The 21,795-nt window shown below is 34.0% G+C and overlaps 1 long non-coding RNA gene across 11 annotated transcripts in view; it reads left to right on the forward strand.

Annotated features, from left to right (window-relative positions):
• LOC102156602 overlaps positions 1-21,795 on the forward strand; it is a 169,654-nt gene that overhangs the window by 70,179 nt on the left and 77,680 nt on the right. The window contains exon 12 of one of the 11 annotated variants that reach the window (XR_005358660.1): positions 2,786-2,968. The exons of the other annotated variants lie outside the window; for them this stretch is intronic. This is a non-coding gene — a long non-coding RNA (uncharacterized LOC102156602). The remainder of the gene's footprint in view (positions 1-2,785; positions 2,969-21,795) is intronic. 11 annotated transcript variants of the gene reach the window in all.

Consider the following 21,795-nt stretch of genomic DNA (forward strand, 5'->3'; position numbering starts at 1 on the left):
TTATTTTGAGTGCTAACTTGAAGATGTCATTCAAAGATGGAGTAAGACAAAAAAAAAAAAAAAAAAAAAAAGATGGAGTAAGACTTTTCACCCTATGCTAAACAACTTAGCAGGGTAAAAGGATTTCCAGAAGTCTAGCCCGAATTCTCAAGGCATGAACACTAGAATCTATGCAAGAGTTATATTCAAATGAATTCAAATACAAATTCCAACAGGAAAAATAAAAAATTCCAACAGGGCTTTTGATGGAGCTTGGGAGGCTGGATTTATATATTAAAAGGAAATGCAAGAATCAAATGATAGCCATGATAATCATGAAGAAATGTTATAATTTACTAAAATATGTTTTATTCAATAAGTGATATATATACTATCTCTCACTTCTCACACATACAGTCCAAGGGGTGTACAGATATCCTATGTCAATAACAGCACTATTTTTTTAAAGCCTGAGTATGAGGGGATCCCTGGGTGCCGCAGCGGTTTGGCGCCTGCCTTTGGCCCAGGGCACGATCCTGGAGACCAGGGATCGAATCCCACGTCAGGCTCCCGGTGCATGGAGCCTGCTTCTCCCTCTGCCTGTGTCTCTGCCTCTCTCTCTCTCTCTCTCTCTCTCTGTGACTATCATAAATAAATAAAAATTAAAAAAATAAAAATAAAGCCTGAGTATGAAATAAATATTCAACAAATGTATATCATTTAATAGATAAATATATTGTGATGTATTCATACAATGGAATATTATAGAATTGGGCAAATGGATAAATGAAAGCTGTAAACTCAACTTTGTGGATGTATTACAAATATAATTAATTTAATTTTAAGAAGGCAGATTACATTTATAAATATTGTGTAATAGGAGAACTACCAATCCATTGTTTATAAAGTCATCGTTAAATATTTTTAAATGTAGAAGTATGAAATTCATGGTAATTATTTATGTAATACAATTAGTTTAGCAACTTAGCAAATATTTAGCAAATAGAATCTTAATAGTACATAGGAACTTCAGGAATACAAACCTTGTTGTTTTCCATTAAAAAAATGTGGGATAATTCCAGGAATGTCCCAGTCAAACATGAGCTCAGTTAACTGACTGCAAACACAAGCTTAACACTGGCTCAAGTTTAGTAAAAAATAATTGTATGATCTGTCTAGGGGTACTTGAACTTCTTGTCATATTAGCTTTATAGTGTTTTATTGGTGATGGGATATTTTGTATATTTTGTTTTATTTTCAAATATCAAATTTAAAAAACAGATCATATAGTCTACTTTTATCCAGCTATCTCCAGTGTGAACATTACATTTTAAAGCATTCTGAATATAATCAAATATAATAATATAGTGCATCAAATAATTTCAATTATTTAAATATTGCTTTTACTTTTTTTACTTTTTCCATTTTTATTGAAAAAAATTGGCAAACATCACTGTATAAGATATATAGCATGTAAATTGATTTACAGATATTGTGAAATGATTACTACAATAAGTTCAGCTAACATTTGGCTTCTTTTGTAGATACAATAAAAAGAAAAGAAAAAACAATTAGGAAGAAAAAAATGAAATCTTAGGATTTACTCTCTTAACTACTTTCATATATACCACACAGCAGTGTTAGCTATAGTCATCATGTTGTATATTTTATATTTTAAAGAGTAAATCTTCCTTTTGTTCTCAGGTTATCTTCAATGACTATAGATTATAATTCTTTTTTCTTACTTTCAAGAACTCTTAATCTTTAAAAGTGATGCAGAAAACACACACATGTGTGTGCGCACACACATACACATTTTTTATTAACTTAAAACATACCTTTTTTTAGTCCTTTTGTTTGTACTGCATTCAATGATTTATGCAATGCCATTTATTATTAAATTTTATCTAGATGCATTCTCTGTAGTTATTAAAATATTTCAACCTTTTAAAATTTCCATCCGTGTACTGCATTGTAATATCATAATTCATTTAACATTTTCTATTTCTCTTCTCCTTGCATCAGTATTGACTCTATTTTATATCTTTACATCCATAATAATAATACAACTCATAGAGAAACAAATAATAATTCATTTTGTAACATCTATTTAGAAAATTGCTACATCTTTGAATCCAAAATAAAATCATATATTTGATGTAACAGTACATAAGCTTTGCTGAGAAAGTTAACATTTATTCCATGAAGTGTTTTTCATTTTTATTCTTTCCTTGCAAAAAAAAAAAAAGAAATCCTTTTTAATAATATTTTAAACAAAACACTTCTGTTGCCAGTTTGCCAAAGATTATGAAAGGAAAATTCTACTAAAAAAAAACAAAAACTTTATCCTTAAATTATAAATTAGAAACAGAACAGTATGGTGGGGGAAAAAGGCATTTTAATATTTTTATTATTGCTTATATTTTTATAGATTTGAATGCCATAGTCATGATTTTTTTCTAAGCCCTCTCACTATTATCTGAGCAATTTTTTTATATATATAATCTAGAAGTTCTGTAAGGAAAGTAGAGTACAAATACAAAAGAGGAGATGTAGAGCTAGATGTTGATAGTCTTCAGATTTGATAGTCGTAACAGAATGGCTATGTTCATATTGAAGCAGTCTATAATGACTGACGTAGATGTTTTCACAATGATGAGAGAAAAATGGAAACAATAGGATATGATGTAGTTTCCAGGAAGTCCTGTGTGAAATTTTTCCTTCAGAATGTTATAGCAATTAGAAAATTGTGAAAATTAAAATGTGTATCCCATTCTATAACTTATCCAAAACTTTCTTTTTCCAGCCCCAAATTACATGTTCAAATTGAAACTTGGAAGTACCTCTTACAGTAAAGGAAAGAAAAAAAAAAAGAACTCATCTCTTCCATATATATTAAGATCTTGTGAACACAATAGATTACACAGGAAAAGTTGCAGAAGTTGAGAACTGAAGTCTTGAAGTAAATTTGTTCCCCTAGACATCAAGGGTAAATTATTCTAGATCCACTTGATAAAAACAAATTAAATCTTGTATAATTGTTGATTAAAGATATTTTTGGTTACTCTAACATTGTCATCATATGGTTGAAATTGTCAGGAACACATCAGGAATTGTACACAGGCAAGCTCTGAGCATTAGAGGTCTAGAATACCACCTGACCACCCTTTGAAGTCTACTAAAAAAGGTTACATATAGCCACAGTTCTAGAGGAAGTCTTGGATTATAAGTTTCCATAAAAGGGCCATATAATGAAGGGTGGGCAGAATCTTAATTGCCTAAATTGGAGTACCTAGAATGTAATGTGTTTTAAGAGGGTGTCTGTGGAACCAACTCTGTGCAAAACAGGAAAGAAATTAACACATAATACATATTCTCCTAATTGAATTATGAGAATGATTATTGTATTAAACATTACAGTGTACATGAAGTGTTTATTGTGCTGCAAACCCTTGGACTAATAAGAAACAATTGAATATACAGTATCATTATATCATCAAGATTATCCTGTTAATGAAGACATTCTAGACTTCAAAGAAGAGAAGGGAAATGGAAAGACGTTCCTGGCTTAGAGGTAAAATATAATTGTGACATAGTGGCGGATTGCCAAAGCATATTAATTGTTTATTGGACAATAAGCTCTTGGAGGTCCATGGCTGTACCTTATCCCTATTTAAGCCTCAAACGTTCTCATAATGCCCATCACATAATAAACACCAACAAACAAATCAACTGATTTACTAATTAAAAGTTAACATGTGCTGTTGGCCATCTGCATGGCTTCTTTATCTACAATAACCAAACTATGGAAATGGCCCAAGTGTCCATCAACCGCTGCATGAATAAAAAAGTTGTGGTATATATACATGATGGAGTACTACTTGGCCATTAAAAAGAATGAAGTCTTGCAACTTGCACTGACATGACTGTAGCTAGAAGGTATTTGCTTTGCTTAAGGCTAAGTAAAATAAGTCAGTCAGAGAAAGACAAAGCACCATATTATTTCACTCATATGTGGAATTTAAGAAATAAAACAAATGAGCAAAGGGGAAAAAAGAGAAGGAAGCAAACCAAGATACAGACTTTAGAGAACAAACTCATGGTCACCAGAGGGGAGGTGGATGGGAGGATAGATGAAACAGGTGATTGGGATTAAAGATTGCACTTGTTGTGATGGTGTTGTACGGAAATATTGAATCACTATATTGTATGCCTGAAACTAATATTACACTGTATGTTAATTCAAATTTAAACAAAAACTTTAAAAAATCAATGTGGTAAGATGTTGCTTTTTTCTAAAACAACGTGAGAAGTTATTTGATAATTTTAACAACTATAGGAGTCAGTAACAATATCATTCGAAGCAATTATTAGGAAATATACTTCAAGAATGAGGGCCAGACAGGAAGCAGAGACAATTTTTAAGGAGGACTAGACTTTCGATATTTTTAACTCTGTCAAAAATACTTCTCTTGGGGTGCCTGGGTGGTTCAGTTGGTTAAGTGTCTGCCTTTGGCTCAGGTCATGATCCCACCACCGAACTAGGATTGGGCCCCACGTTGGGGTCCCTGCTTGGTGGGGAGCCTGCTTCTCCCTCTTCCTCTCTGCCCCTCACTTATGCTTTTTCTCTCTCTCTCAAATAAATGAATTAATGAATTAATGAATAAATAAATAAGATCATTAAGAAAATATTTATCATCAGCAACAAAATGGCCTCACAAATTTTTCACACTTAAATAAACAAACATAAATTTCCTCCTGGTAATATTGTCTCACTCTTTGTCTTACTCACATTGGACTACAAGTTAATTCAGCCTTTTGGAGCTGGAAGAGACTATTTTCTATTGCATTGGGTGACTATACTTGAAAAAATCAGTTGATTGCCTACTATATACTAGTCATAGGGGATCCCTGGGTGGCGCAGCGGTTTAGCGCCTGCCTTTGGCCCAGGGCGCGATCCTGGAGACCCGGGATCGAATCCCACGTCAGGCTCCCGGTGCATGGAGCCTGCTTCTCCCTCTGCCTGTGTCTCTGCCTCTCTCTCTCTCTCTCTCTGTGACTATCATAAATAAATAAAAATTAAAAAAAAAAAATTAAAAATTTATACTAGTCATAAATGCTATCAAATTCCTTATTTCATTCTTTCTTTCTTTATGGAGATGTGTAAGAAGATCCATGTAACTTGTTAAGTTCAGTTAACCTTTTTAGCTTTGATATGTACTTCAATTTTTACAACTATTACTAATACTTATATAACTTTTTTATTTTTAGTGTTTCCCAGTGACATGGACAATTAAAAAACTATATATTCTATATATTTTTTAACATTCTTTGGATCCATTTCAAATTTTCTCCTACCTTTACTCACACTTCTCCATGTCCTGCATAGGAAGTGGTAGCAAGTATGACAGTGGAAATGAGACTTAAAAGACACTGATGACATTGCTGGAAATACATAGTTTTGAGTTTCAGTAAGGTGAAAGATGTCTCTTGATAAAAATATATTCAGCCATTCCCGTATTAAACAATCTACCATTCAGTCAATCAGAAGATGACATTATGTCACAGAAATATAGTCCAGAAAAGTGTGATAAATAACCTGATATCTATTTTAAACGTGCGTCTTTTTAAATGTCAATTTTCTTACCATTTTGTATTAGAAAAACACATAGAAAAACAAAACAGATGTGGCTTTTTTTGGAAAAATTTATGTTAAAGCGATTAATAATCATTTTAATCCACCATAAATAATATATTTGATAGCTCATATTGAAATAAAATATTTTGTTTAGAAATATTTTGACCCACGATAGCAGTGGTTTAATGTAGTCTAGTTATAATGTAAAATTCTGACTCTTTAAAAACATTGAGATGACTTAGTGGATTAAATAATAAACACAGTTCTTTCTATAAATGCGTATGCACATCTATCTGTCATCTATCATATACACATATCTATAATATTGCATGCATGCATTCAAATATGTAGTATATATATCTGCATATATTTATGTTAATATGTATTAGCTTATACAGTAATTTAAAACCACTAAGTCTGAAGATGACTAATACTTAATATATCTTTCAAAAATCAGTTAAAATAGTGTAAGATATTTATGAAAATATCAGAAGATGGCTGGTATTTGTAGTATTCTTTAAAAATCATTATAATAGTAGTGTCAGATATTTATGAGTAAGAATAAACCCAATACCAATCTATGCACCAATGTGATGCACACAGAATGCAACCTCAGAAAAATTATTTATTTTATGATGTTGTAACACTGCATAACTTCCTGGAACTGACATAATTTCCTGGAACCAATATATAATAATACTATTCTTTTGTAACTTTGCAGATTAGACCAGGTAGCAGATGTCTCATAATGCAATACAAGCAGCAAATGAATTCAACATGAATGTAATTATAATTGTAGTATCATGTACCCATTTTAGTTAGTAGTACACATTGTTATATTTTTCATAGTTTAAAAAATCAGCACTGATACAGCTGACTTACAATGTAATTTACAGTAGTAATGAAAATGTATTCATTATCCCAGATCAATTTCTCCAACAGTCCCTGTACCATTTTTAGATCAGGCTCTTAACCTTAGTTAGATGACTGTAGATGAGGAGAGTGGTCCCCTTTCATCAAGATTAGAGATTCCCCTTTTTAATGTGCTCCTTAGGAAGCATCAACAAGCTTAATCAGTCTCTGCTGAGTTACATCTAAACCAAGTACCAAAATAAAGATTAAGGAATTCTTAGAATTAATAAAAACGAATTAACAAAAAATATATATGTTGCTTCTAACTTATCACAATTTTTTTCTTTCCTTACAGTCAAATTTTTAAACAAGCTGTACTGACCAAAACCACATAAAACTAGCTTTCCCTCCTTCCTAGCCCATGGTCTCTCTCGGGTCTATGATGTAGAGCTTATACAGTTTGTCATCTTAAGCAATGCCCCTACTTAGGAGCCTATCTGTTCTCTGATGTGTCATTACGAGAGTGTAGGAGCTACTCAGATAACTAATGGAGCTAGTCTTTTATAGCACTAAGCAAAAGTGGGAAAGCAAGGATTCTTTATTAAAATTAAAGGAATGGGGACCTGTGTGGCTCAGTCAGTTGGGCAGCTGCCTTGTGATTTTGGCTCTGGTCATGATCTCAAGGTCCTAGGATGGAGCTCCACATCCGGCTCTGCATTCAGTGGGGAATCTGCTTGAGGATTCTTCTCTCTCTCTCTCCCTCTTCATCTGACTCCCCCCCCCTTACACTCTTTCTCTCAAATAGATAAATAAATCTTAAAAAATAAAATTAAAGGAAAAAAAGCTAAAACTACTTGTATATTAATTTCAAATATACTGTTATATTCATATGAGTAACAAAACATATAATGTTAAAAACATTATATCAATAGTGGCATATTTTAAATGAACCATGAAGGAAAAACTCAGTGATAATGAGGAAATGCTTATTTTTGGTAATAATCATCAAAGTCCAAATTTAATAGGTAGTTTTCTTATAACCGTAAGCTCAAAAATAAGTAAAATAGATAAGTTAAGAGAATTCATAAAAGCAATCTTTTTTGAGTGTGTTTATTTTCTATTACAGTTAAGTTCCTCAAATATTTAATATATTTAGCTCCAAATACTTCCCTCTTTTCAAATATTTGTATTTTCATTTGGCTTTTCAGAATAATTTAAAAACCAAGTTAACTGATCACTGTGAAGCAATTATCATCTATCTTCTGACAGATCTCATGGTAATATTTCAATCTAGATGCCTTTTTTGAGTACAGGCAGAAGTAATTTCTTCACATCCCTTCAGAGGCACTCAAAATTTCTAAAGTCCTAAGATTTAATTTGTTATATCACTAATCCAAACATAGAATTTGTACTTCCCAGTCTCAATATTGGCAACACTGCTGATCCAAGTCAGAAAAACAAACCTTCTTCCCTCTATCTTTTTTTTTACCACTATTAAATCAATCACAGTATCTGATCACTCAATGACTTCACTCTTCCCTGTCTTGTTCCTGACGGTAGTAGAAAAGCTCTCAGTTTTTTCCTCATTAAACATGATACTAGCTGTGGTTTTTCAAATATGTCCTTTGCTTTGTTGATGTACCTTCCCTCTAAATCTACTTCGTTGAGTGCTTTTATCATGAATACTTTGTGAAATGTTATTTCTGCATCTATTGTGAGGATACAATGGTTATTAGCCTTTATTTTATTAATGTGGTGTGTGCCATTGATTGATTTGCCAATATTGAACTACCCTGGCAATTCAGGAATAAATTGTACTTGATCATGGTGAAGAATTTTTAAAATATATTGTTGGATTTGGTATACCAGTAGTTTGTTGAGAATTTTTGCATCTCTGTTCTTTAGGGATATTGGTCTGTAATTCTTCTTCTTCTTCTCCTTCTCCTTCTTTTCTTTCTTTCTTTCTTTCTTTCTTTCTTTCTTTCTTTCTTTCTTTCTTTCTTTCTTTTCTTTCTTTCTTTCTTTCTTTCTTTCTTTCTTTCTTTCTTTCTCTTCTTTCTTTCTTTCTTTCTTTCTTTCTTTCTTTTCTTTCTTTCTTCTTTCTTTCTTCTTTCTCTTTCTTTCTTTCTTTCTTTCTTTCTTTCTTTCTTTCTTTCTTTCTTTCTTTCTTTCTTTCTTTCTTCTTTTTTTTTTTTCTGGTGTCTTTATCTGATTTTGGTGTTAGGGTAATCCTGACCTAATAGAATGAGTTTAGAATTTTTTCTTCTTTTTCTATTTTTTGGAGTAATTTGAGAATAGGTATTAGCTCTTCATTAAATATTTGTGAGAAGTTTCCTGTGAAGCCATCTGGTCCTGAACTTTTGTTTGTTGGGAGTTTTTTGATTATTCATTCAATTTCTTTGCTGGTTATTGGTCTGTTCAGGTTTTCTATTTCTTCTTGTTTTAGTTTTGGTAATTTATATACTTCTAGGAGTTTCTCCATTTTTTTCTAGGTTGTCCAATTAGTTGGCATATAGTTTCCCATAATGTTCTTTTAAATTGATTGTATTTCTGTGGTACTGGTTTGATTTTTCTTCTCTCTTTTGTGATTTTATTTATTTGAGCCTTTTTTTCTTTTTGACTAGTTTGGCTAAAGATTCATCACTTTTACTAATTTTTTTTTCAGAGAATCAGCTCCCAGTTTCATTGATCTGTTCTATTGTGGGAATTTTTTTTGTTTTAGTTTCTATATTATTTTCATCGCTCTAATCTTTATTATTTCTTTCCTTCTGCTGGTTTGGATTTTTTGTCATTTTTTTCTAGCTACTTTAGATGTAGGTTGATTGAGACTTTTCTTGCCTCTAGAGGCAGGCATGTATTGCTGTAAAACTCTCTCTTAGAACTGCTTTTGCTGCCTTTCTAAGGTTTTGGACTGTTATGTTTTCATTTTCATTTGTTTTAATCTTTTTTTTTTAATTTCTTCTTTTATTTCCTAGTTGTTTCATTCATTGTTTTTGTAGCATGTTATTTAACTTCTACATATTTGTGGTCTCTCTAGATTTTTGCTTATGGGTGACTTCTAGTTTCAAGAAGTGTTGTCAGAAAAGATGAATAGCATGACTTCAATCTTCTCATATTTTTGAAGCTTGTTTTGTGGCCTAATATATGATCCATTCTATTTTGAATAATGTTCCTTGTGCACTTGAATGAAAAATGTGTATTCTGTTGTTTTAGGATGGGATGTTCTGAATATATCTGTTAAGGCTCATCTATTCCAGTGTCATTCAAAACAGTTGTTTCCTTGTTAATTTTCTGTTTAGAATATATGTCCATTGATATAACTGGGGTGTTAAAGTTTCCTACTATTAACATATTGCTATTGATTAGTTCCTTTATGTTTGTTATTTATCATTTTATATATATGGATATTCCATGTTGGAGCATAAATATTTACAGTAGTTAGATCTTGTTGCTATTATGTAGTGCACTTTCTTTGTCTCTTGCTATAGTCTTTGTTTTTTTTTTTTTTAAGATTTTATTTATTTATTCATGAGAGACACAGAGAGAGATGCAGAGACACAGGCAGAGGGAAATGCAGGCCTCATGCAGGGAGCCCGATGTAGGACTTGATCTTGGGACTCCACGCCCTGGGCGGAAGCCAGGCGCTCAACTGCTGAGCACCCATGCGTCCCTAGTCTTTGTTTTAAAATATAGTTTGTTGAATATAAGTACTGCCACTCTGGCTTTCTTTTAACATCCATTTGTATGATAGTTGATGGATGTTTAAGTTTGAATCTATTTTCTACCCTCATACCCACATTTTAGGTATATATTTTTATATTTTATATGCTTTTGTTTTGTGAGTTCTTTGATTTTTACAGAAATATTCATTTTAATGCCTTTGTATTTTCCACCTTTATATTGTCGTTGTTGGTCTCTCCTTTCCCTCAAAAAGTCCCTGCAATATTTCTTGCAGGGCTGGTTTAGTGGTTACAAACTCCTTTAGTTTTTGTTTGTCTGCGAAATGCTTTATTTCTCCCTCTATTCTGAATGATGGCCTTGCTGGATAGAGTATTTGTGGCTGCAGATTCTTCCCATTCAGCACTTTGAAAATAACATGTCACTCCCTTCTGGCTTGCCAGATTTCTGTTGAAAAATCTCCTGCTAGCCTATGGATTTTCCTTTGTAAGTTAATGACTACTTTAGTCTTGCTGCTTTTAAGATTTTTACTTTATCACTATATTTTGCAAATTTAATTACAATATACCTGGGTGTGGGTCTGCTTTTGTTGATTTTGATGGGAGTTCTCTGTGCCTCCTAGATCCGGATGTCTGTTTCCTTCCCCAAATTAGTGAAGTTTTCGGCTATTATTTCTTCAAATACATTCTATGCCCTCTTTTCTCTCTCTTCTTCTTCTGGGACTCCTATAATATGAATATTATGATTTTTGTTATTATGTTTGAATTCCATAAGTCTATTCTCTTTTTGCATAATTCTTTCTCTCTTTTGTTCAGCTTCATTGCTTTCCATTACTCTTTCTTCAGGTTATTAATTCCTCTGCTTCTTCCAGTCTGTAGCACCTGCAGTGTATGTTCATGTGTTCTGCTGTGTTCTAGCTTTCTATCCTTCAGGCCAGTTGTCTGCAGAGGTTCTCCTTACCTACTTTGGGCGATGTTTGGTCCCTGGTCTAAATGTGAGTTTTAATGAGGGGTGCTTTGGTCTGCTTTTGAAATGAGACTTGTCACCATCTCCACTGGAAAGGATGTTCTGCAAAACTCTGGTCAAAGAGATGTAGTGTGGGTAGGGTTTGTGCTGGTCTTCTGGAGGAGAGGCCCTTACTGAGGTAAATAAGAAGGAGGATGGAATTTCCACCAGTGTACAGTGGGTGGGATTTAGTTTAAGCTACTTAGACAGTCAGTGTCTATGCTGCCCTGCTTCCCATAGGTGGCTCTATAAGTAAGGTAGAGAAATGATGCTGGACAGCTCCTTTGCTTTGGGATTGGTCTTTCTGTGAACGCTGTCTCAGGGGCACACTCTGAGAAGAGCAGGTCATCTCCCCACTGTGTGCCCCAGGCATTCTTCAGATCCCTGTTTCCGATCTGTAGGCCCTCAGGTTGTTTGCCTGCCTTCTCTCCAAGAGCAACACAAGTACCCTCCCAGCCAAGACCACTGACCTTTAAAACTCCAGGCTTTATGTGCCTCTGGTTACAAGAACTCATGAAATTAAGCCCCTTTCATTTTCCAAGATAAAGGCTATGGAGAAACATTCTCCTTGCACATTCCCCTGTGTGCTCGTCTCTCTTGCCCTCTTCTGCAACCATGGATCCCTCTCCTCCACAGCAGCCAGCATTCATTTCTTCCCTAAACCATGTCTCCATACTTTCTACCTTCTTCAGTGTGGCCTCTTGTCTCCCTTTAGTTGTGGAATTTGTTCTGTCAGTCTTCTGGTCAATTTCTGGGGTATTTAGGATGACTTGATACTTATCTAGTTGTGTTTGTAGGATGAGGCAACTCTAGGGTCCTCCTATGCCACCGCCACCTTCCTGCTGGTCTTCTCACCCTCGGAAACTTTCATATAGCTTATAACAACATATCAGATAATATTTCTTTATTTTCCTCTTTATATTATGCCTCATTTCCTTATTCTCTATGTTCTCGCTATATTATACTCATTTAGTCATTCAGAAATGCTATGCTCTATCCCACCTCTCTATATCTTCTTCATCACCCCCCCCAAAAGAGTATACATACATACTGAAAATATAAATAATACATACTGAAAATTTTCCCTTTGTTATGTAGACTAGACTTCTCTGGCTCAGTTTCAGTTTTTCTTGGACTTTTATTTTTCTTGATCATTTCTACTAAAATGAATGAGTCTTCTTACCATTTCAGGCCCTTCCTGATATTTGTAGTGATAAGATATAAGAATCTGGTTTGAATAAAAGAAAGAAAAAGGCTTTTCAGCCTGCTTTGTAAATCACCTCAAGCCTTTCCCAAAATGAATGAAAATATCTTATATCCTGGCATAGTTCACCAGTGGACTTTTGCATTATTTTTAGAACAAATATTTAAAACAACTCGATTTTTTGTTTGTTTTGTAATGTAGTTTGTCCTATTGACATGTATACCCTGTGGGAAACTCCAGAAAAAGTCATAGCTCATTGAGATCAGCGTCTGCTGTCTGTTCATACTGTCTTCCTTCCATTTCTCCTTCTCTCTCTCTCTTCCTTTTTTGCATTCCCAATTCATGGCATACTTTGTTTAATGTTACTTTAAAAAAAACCTACTTCATAATTGGTTTGGTAATTATAGTTTAAGATTTTTTTTTAATTTTTGTGATTCTAGTGGTTACTTTCATTTCAGTTGCTTCTACACAGCAGTTTTTTGTTTATGTTCGCACCTTTTTAAATCATTCTGTCACCTATGGGGAGACTGTATTCTAAAACTTTTAGTTCTCAGTTCAGCATCTGGCTTACTTCCTCCAGCTTAAAAATCTCACTTCCATCCCTTGAACAGGAAAATAAGGGGAAATGCTATCCTGGTCCAATAGATATTAGATAATGGAAATTAAAAAATAAATGTGACATTCTGCAATTATGTTAGTGCTACAATTAAAATGACATTTAAGGGTATGCATACCTCCCAGAACTTAGGATACCTCCTCAGAGAACCTTATGCCTGTATTTCAGGCACCTTGACACTGAACTGTGATGCTATGGTACTTAACTAGACCAGTGACCTGCCTATAAATATATTCTAAAATATGTGCAATGACCAACTCCCTGTAACTTAGTTCATTTCTGTTAGGGAAGGGAGGGAAGCTGGTTGAAGATGAATGATGCCAAAAACAGCAGAGAGATTTTTTTTTTTCTAAAGAGGGATAATTAAAGAAACAGAAGGCAAAATGATGTTCTAAAAATCATTTATAGATAAGGACACCCCCCTCAAAAAAAAAGTATGCTGATATTAAACATAGGAGTAATCAGAGGGCCCCTAAGTTTGGCTAGGTTTTGCACCCCTCTGGTATGAATGCCAGCCTATTCAAGTGCATAATAACTGTAGTAAGAGTAAAAGGCCAGACACAAAGCCAATATTAGGTGTCAGAATTTAATTACTTGAATTTCTCCTTGTATTAGTTCTTGCCTGTACCTAGCCGTCCTTATCCCGCTGGCTTAGCTAACAAGCTTGCTTAAGACCAGAACTTCTTCAAATCATTCTCCTTCAAAACTGAGTATAATTTAGCTGAAAGAAATGAAACTCCATCAGTAAGTATCACATAGACACTGTCTCTTTACCAGTATTACTAAAGCAAATATGAACTGCACTTCTGCTATGACTATTTAATCCTTCTGCCAATATGCTGAGTGTCTTAGTTGCTGTATCAATTGCTTTGCAAACAATGAATAGATTCCTTGTTATATAAATTCTCCTGGTATGTCATTTTTCCAAATTAGCTACAGATTTTAACAAACTGAGTACAAATACAGTAGGTAAGATGTTTTCCTCATTTTATGAATATTATAGTCATAAGTAAGCATAATGAGTTTTGGAAACATAAAATGAATGCAATTCAAAAAAAGTATTTCTGAATGTAGTAAAAGCAAAAAATGTCGATCAAAGAGAGATGCACTATCATTTGAATTTTTTCAAGAAATGTCATATTTTTATTGATTTATATAAATTAAAATTATTTTCAATATAACTTATCTCTATTTAAAAAAAAATTCAACCTCCTTGCATAGCTTTCATTCATGTGTAAGCAAGGTTAAATTTAGCAGCATTTCAGATTAATCACAAGAAATTATATTGTGCATCTGCCCCCATGCTTATAAACTTCTAAAATGACATATTCAAAATCTGCTTTCTTGTTAGAAAGAAAACATCTTTAAAATCATATTTTCAGGTTGTTTTAAATTTAAGAGCCTGTAATAGAAAAGTCTTCTGTTCACAAATGATTACAAGACACTTTTTTATATCATATTCTGGACTTATTCCACTTTTTCACTTTAAGGGTTTCATATGCCACATCTTTATTCTCATGGTGGTAATTTTTTGTGTCTCTCCTTTGGCTGGTCTCAAAATTACTTTTGCAATTTGCATCATTGTAACAGAAATTTATTGAACACTTGCTATGTACAGCCTAATGTTTACTTTTATATGGAGTATGAAAGTTTGAAGGAAATATGGCTTCTTCACTTCTCTCAGGAAGCCAACAAATAGTTGCAGGTGAAATGATAACATTTTCAACATCTTTTCCTATTAAATGACTCAGAGGCTTAGCAGTTCTCTATTATTGATAAAACAGGATATTTCAATGGTGGCACTATTGACAGGCTGTCCCTTGGAGTGGGGTCTTTCCTGTGCTCTGTGAAATGTTTAGCAGCATCCCTGCTATGCCAATAGCACCCATCCTCCCACACAGTTGTGACAACAACAAAAAATATCTCCCAATATTGTCAAATGAAGCTTGTGACTGTTTCCCAGAGAGTCATATGCTTCCCCCCATTTTTAGTTGCATGCTTGTCACGAGAAAACTAATTTCTGTTTCTAAGCCTATTCAAGGCCCGTTTACTGCTGTTTCTAATTATATGAATTAATTAAATATTAAATTAACACATAGAACATTAAGAAAAATAGTTTGTATTAAGAAAATTAGGTGCTTTGGAAGCAATAAAAGTGAGTCAGCATAATTAATGACAAGATGGTGTGCGATAAGTATAAGATATGATTGAAGGCAAAGATACAAAACTCTTCTTAAAGGATGAGACCAAGGTATTTCAAAAATGTTTTTTTAAATAATAAATTTATTTTTTATTGGTGTTCAATTTGCCAACATACAGAATAACACCCAGTGCTCATCCCGTCAAGTGCCCCCCACAGTGCCCGTCACCCAGCCACCCCCACCCCCTGCCCTCCTCCCCTTCCACCACCCACAGTTCGTTTCCCAGAGTTAGGAGTCTCTCATGTTCTGTCTCCCTTTCTGATATTTCCCACTCATTTTTTCTCCTTATATTCCCTTTCACTATTTTTTATATTCCCCAAGTGAATGAGACCATATAATGTTTGTCCTTCTCCAATTGACTTATTTCACTCAGCATAATACCCTCCAGTTCCATCGACGTTGAAGCAAATGGTGGGAATTTGTCGTTTCTAATGGCTGAGGAATATTCCATTGTATACATAGACCACATCTTCTTTATCCACTCATCTTTCTATGGACACCGAGGCTCCTTCCACAGTTTGGCTATTGTGGACATTGCTGCTATAAACATCGGGGTGCAGGTGTCCCGGCGTTTCATTGCATCTGTATCTTTGGGGTAAATCCCCAACAGTGCAATTGCTGGACCGTAGGGCAGGTCTATTTTTAACTCTTTGAGGAACCTCCACACAGTTTTCCAGAGTGGCTGCACCAGTTCACATTCCCACCAACAGTGTAAGAGGGTTCCCTTTTCTCCGCATCCTCTCTGAAATTCGTGGTTTCCTGCCTTGTTAATTTCCCCCATTCTCACTGGTGTGAGGTGGGATCTCATTGTGGTTTTGATTTGTATTTCTCTGATGGCAAGTGATGCAGAGCATTTTCTCATATGCATGTTGGCCATGTCTATGTCTTCCTCTGTGAGATTTCTGTTCATGTCTTTTGCCCATTTCATGATTGGATTGTTTGTTTCTTTGGTGTTGAGTTTAAGAAGTTCTTTATAGATCTTGGAAACTGAAACTGGCCCTTTATCTGATAGGTCATTTGCAAATAGCTTCTCCCATTCTGTAGGTTGTCTTTTAGTTTTGTTGACTGTATCCTTTGCTATGCAAAAGCTTCTGATCTTGATGAACAGACACATAGATCAATGGAACAGAATAAAAAATCCAGAAGTGGACCCTCAACTTTATGGTCAACTAATATTCGATAAAGGAGGAAAGACTATCCACTGGAAGAAAGTCTCTTCAATAAATGGTGCTGGGAAAATTGGACATCCACATGCAGAAGAATGAAACTAGACCACTCTCTTACACCATACACAAAGATAAACTCAAAATGGATGAAAGATCTAAATGTGAGACAAGATTCCATCAAAATCCTAGAGGAGAACACAGGCAACACCCTTTTTGTACTTGGCCACAGTAACTTCTTGCAAGGTATTTAAAAAATGTAACAAATTTCTCCCATTGCATTGGGGAAAGTGAAATTGGTTACTAAAAATTCTTCTAAGCATACAAGAGAGACAATATAAACCTATTTTGAGTGTGGACTCCAATACTAGAAACAAAGTCTTTGGTCAACATTAAGAGAATGGAATGTCTGTGTACATGCATAAGGTGAATCAAATAACCATCTTTTTATTAGGAGCTATATACTGAAGCTAACTTTTTATTTTAACCACCTAACTATACCTCTTGATGAAAAGTATAATTCAAAGAAAACTCTGGGGATAGTTCAAATGAAAGAATATACTGAAGTGGGTAAACAAGGGGGGGGGAAATTAGATTTTACTGTGAAAATTTAGGAAAAGATCGGGACCTTTAAATATTTATTTAATTATTTATTATTTATTTTTGTTTCTCAAAAGAAACAAAGCCAAATTGTTTTTTGTTGTTGTTGTTTGTAGTTTTCTGTTATATTTTCTTTATTTACAAATTTAATCTACCTTTTGAAAATCTAAATTAAAGTGGATATAAATTATCAAACTTTCTGCCTATGCAACTCCATTTATGCATGTGTACCCCTATAGAACATTAATTAAATACATCTACATGCATAAATATACAAATGTCCTCAGTCTTACTTCCCCCCTTCTATTTCAGTAATCTTTATATATGTATCAGTGTTTGTTGTATGTTTCTTTGCATGCATGTGTATTTATAATATATACATTTATATTATAAAATACATTATATATAGCACATATATTACAAAAAAGAACAGAATTATTTATAAATTGCCCCACTACTAAATATATTAGCAACTTATAATAATAATAATAATTTCTTACATGTAACTATAAATACATGATATTTATATATATAAATGAAAAATTATACATTCTCTCTCTAATATTTTTTTTAATTTCCTCCTTTTGAGAAGTTTTTAACTTACATTCCTCATTTTTACATATAATTCTGAAATGTTTAAACTTGTGCATAGACGGATTACTTTTGTTGAAGACATTCCTGGAGTTGGAATTATGACAAGAGTTTAGGCTACCTGTCTGACTCTTTATAGCCCCAGTCTTATCAAAGGCATGATCTTGTTCTCCTTGAGTGCTTGGGTTTCAGTTAGAATATAAGATAGGAAAAAAAAAAAAGAATATAAGATAGGAGCAGAAATAAGTCAATCGGAGAAGGACAAACATTATATGTTCCCATTCATTTGGGGAATATAAATAATAGTGAAAGAGAATAGAAGGGAAGGGAGAAGAAATGGGTAGGAAATGTCAGAAAGGGAGACGGAACATGAAGACTCCTAACTCTGGGAAACGAACTAGGGGTGGTGGAAGGGGAGGAGGGCGGGGGGTGGGGGTGACTGGGTGACGGGCACTGAAGGGGGCACTTGACGGGATGAGCACTGGGTGTTATTCTGTATGTTGGCAAATTGAACACCAATAAAAAATAAATTTATTATTAAAAAAATAAATAAGATAGGAGCAAAAACACAGTACTAGCCTGGGAGGTAAAGGGGCCATGGAATGGAAACACAGTCTTCAAGGAGTCTCTATACTTCCATGTTCTTCTTTTCCATTAATACGTCATGTTCCACTTAAAAAAAAAAAAAGGTGAAAGAATATAAAAATACTAAAAACAGCCCCATCCCCCCAACCCAAAGCAAGTCTAGCCAGTCAGCTGCAAAGGTCACATTCAGTTTCTGCTTGCAGGTTTAGTTCCCTCTGAGGTCTCCTATTTCACCAATCTGACAAACAAATAAAAAGCCACACTCGGATTAAATAGTTCCCAGTGCTGCAATCCCATTCAGTGGCCTTGCTATCTGGGAAGCACGTTGCCTTTGACTGATGTCTTGGACTCCTTCCAGGAATCTTCTGATGTTTCTGCCTCCAGGGAACAACCACCACTTGTAATGAAGCAGGGTTGCTTCACCCTGCCCTGCTCATGTGTACCTTTTAATTAGCCCAGGGTCACACACTCTGTTAGATAACACAGTGCATTTCTCACATTATGAGATGTAAAATCCCAAATTGTCAAATAAGGGAACTAATGATCTTTGAACTAAACAGGCTGGCATTTTTGTCTGGAGAGGGATATACCAGAAGCAGCTGGGGTTATTTTAAAGCTTTCATCTGTCTTCTCAGCAGCTTCAACTTAATAATATTAATGCTAGGTGGTTCTTATTTTAGTTCCATTCCTATCAAACTAAGAGCAAAGGTTAATTCCTTTTCTGGCCTTTGTGCTTTGGCAAGTGAACACACTGAATATTAAATGAATAAAAACGAGTAATCATTTGCCTCTCTTTATATATTTAGAGAAAGTTACCATGAGAACAAATATTATAAAATATTTTCTTTCAATAGAACCATTAATAATACTAGGTAAAATGAAAGTATACAAGAATGCAATGTTTTTCCTTCATGCTAATTAGTTGTCACTTTTTTGTATGAGTATATAGCTGGCTTTAGCAGCCACCTATATTATAGTGTATAATAAATGTTCTGTGTGGGAATTGTATTTATGATGGGCCAGGAAAGGACACAGTCTTGGTGACTGGATTCCTTAGTCATACAATTCCATGTTAAAAAGAGAGAGAGAGAAAGAGAAAGAGAGAGAGCATTAGAGAACTCCTTGGCCATGGCTAGCTACTAAAAAAGGCAAGAGACAAGTAGTAGTGAGTCAAAGACTTGGGGAGAAGGGAGGAGGGTAAGGGAAGGAGCTAGAATACTAAAGAAATTTCTAGGTAGTCACTTCTTATTTTTAAACTGATGACCTTGGGATCCCTGGGTGGCTCAGCGGTTTGGCGCCTGCCTTTGGCCCAGGGCGCGATCCTGGAGACCCAGGATCGAATCCCACATCGGACTCCCGGTGCATGGAGCCTGCTTCTCCCTCTGCCTGTGTCTCTGCCTCTCTCTCTCTCTCTCACTGTGTGCCTATCATAAATAAATAAAAAATAAAAAAATAAATAAATAAACTGATGACCTAGTCCAGTAATTTATGAATTTGAGAACACTCTTACTAGTAATACATTTCTATAACTAACTTTATGAAACCTTGTGTTAAGAATCCAGTGTGGTCAGTTTTTATGATTAGTTGCTGATCTTTGATCAGCAAATACAAACATAGACCTATAATATCTTAGTAGTGTATCATTCAAGATGGTCACCTCTACAATAACAAAATAATGGATGTGTGTGTATGTTTTACACACAAAAATTATTATTAATTACAAAGCTGAATACATGATAGCATGTTCAATTCTCTTAAATGATGACCAAGATCACAGTTAGTTCCCTTTAGCTTGTTTAAACTTTAGACAGGCTTCTTTGTGGCTGGAGGTCTCTAACTTCCCTTTTCGTAGAGCATTCACATTAGAAACTTCCCAATATAAATTATTTATCTGTCCCTTTAAGATCTTGTATCAGTTTGTTCTCTGTGGATAACAGAGGAGATGGCGGGATGGGTTAAATGAGCATTAAGAGGGCACTTGTGATGAGCGCTGGGTGTTGTATGTAAGTGATGAATCACTAAATCCTACTCCCAAACCTAATATTACAGTATATGTTAACTAACAGGAATTTAAATAACAACGTGGAGGGGGAAAAAAAAAGATGTAAATCTTCTACAACCCAGGAATATCTTTCTCCTGTACCTAGAGGTCATCCCTTTGAAATCCAATCATCACAAAAGATAATAAATCTTCCAGTTTTGGGGGGGAGCTAGGAACCTTGTTTTGATAAGTTACAATCAGCATTCAGGGATGGCCTAAATCACACTAAGCATACCCTCTTTCAAGTCCTCCATTACTTTTCCATTAGTTCACAAGTTATTAAAAATAACTTTGACTTCTATTGCAATAGTCTTAACTAAAGTCTTCTATGTTGTTTTTAACAAATGTCATGCAATTTTTATTTTACATTAAATACCAGATTCTGGGCAGCCCAGGTGGCTCAGTGGTTTAGCACCACCTTCAGCCCAGATCCTGATCCTGGAGTCCCAGGATTGAGTTCCACGTCGGGCTTCCTGCATGGAGCCTGCTCCTCCCTCTGCCTGTGTCTCTGTCTCTGTCTCTGTCTCTGTCTCTCTCTCTGTGTGTGTCTTTTATGAATAAATAAATAAAATCTTAAAAATAAATAAATAAATAAATAAATAAATAAATAAATAAATAAATACCGGATTCTGACACTGGGTCTGTGGAACCCCATGTCATAATTAAGGACTTAATTCTTACTATTTTTAACAATGGGTGCCTCTTGTATTTGATGATTCATTTAAAAACACTTAAAGTTGTGAACTTGACAAGGCCCCAAAATAGAAAATCTGTACTCTTGCTTACCATGAGGAATATTTCTGCTGTGTAAAATACAAATTTATCTCTCCTAGCTATTATATGCCATTCAGTCATAAGGAAGGTGACTCAGTTCTTTCTCTTTCAGAAATTAGAATAAGCAGATTATAGATTAGATAATCTCCATAGTTTCCCTTTACTTTAACATATTTAAAGTAAAAATTAAAAAAAAAAAGAAAATCCGATCTCACAGTTTCATTATTAATTTGTTACTTTCTATAAGCCCAATACAGTTGAAAATATTCAGGACATGAACATTTATGAGAGCTCAAGAAGATAGATATCTAATATGTCCATCATTAATCTTTAATTAATACATTTAAATTAATTTTAAATACATGTACTTAAATCTTCACATAATTATTCATAGTGTAAGTGACCAGAAATGATAGTGTATTTTATTTATCAAATATGTCTCCAAAACTTCTGAAAAAAAATTCTAAAATTCAAATACACGTCCATTCACACAAATGTGTGATGTTATTAATTTTAATTGTATTAATTTTATTTTATTTACAAGCTCTGATGACAAAAATTATGGCTTAGATAATTCTCTGTGTAATATAAGTAACGCTCCTTTTAATGAAGTTTACATAGCCTGGCTACCTAGTATCTTATCTTGTTAGAATCACTGAGAAATTCTTTATGGCAAATACATTTAATTCTCTGAAACTAGTTACAAAAGAGGATAATACACAGAAGGAATCAAACATCCTTTGCTAAAAAAAAATTTAAAAATCCCCTTACAAATAATCAATTATAAACTACTCAATATTTAAATATATCTAATAAATTCCACTAGATACCTTTATTTGGAAAGTAGGATTTAAATCTATTAGGTTGT

Source organism: Canis lupus, chromosome 4, assembly GCF_011100685.1.
Source record: "Canis lupus familiaris isolate Mischka breed German Shepherd chromosome 4, alternate assembly UU_Cfam_GSD_1.0, whole genome shotgun sequence".
In the NCBI taxonomy this organism is placed as follows: Eukaryota; Metazoa; Chordata; class Mammalia; order Carnivora; family Canidae; genus Canis; species Canis lupus.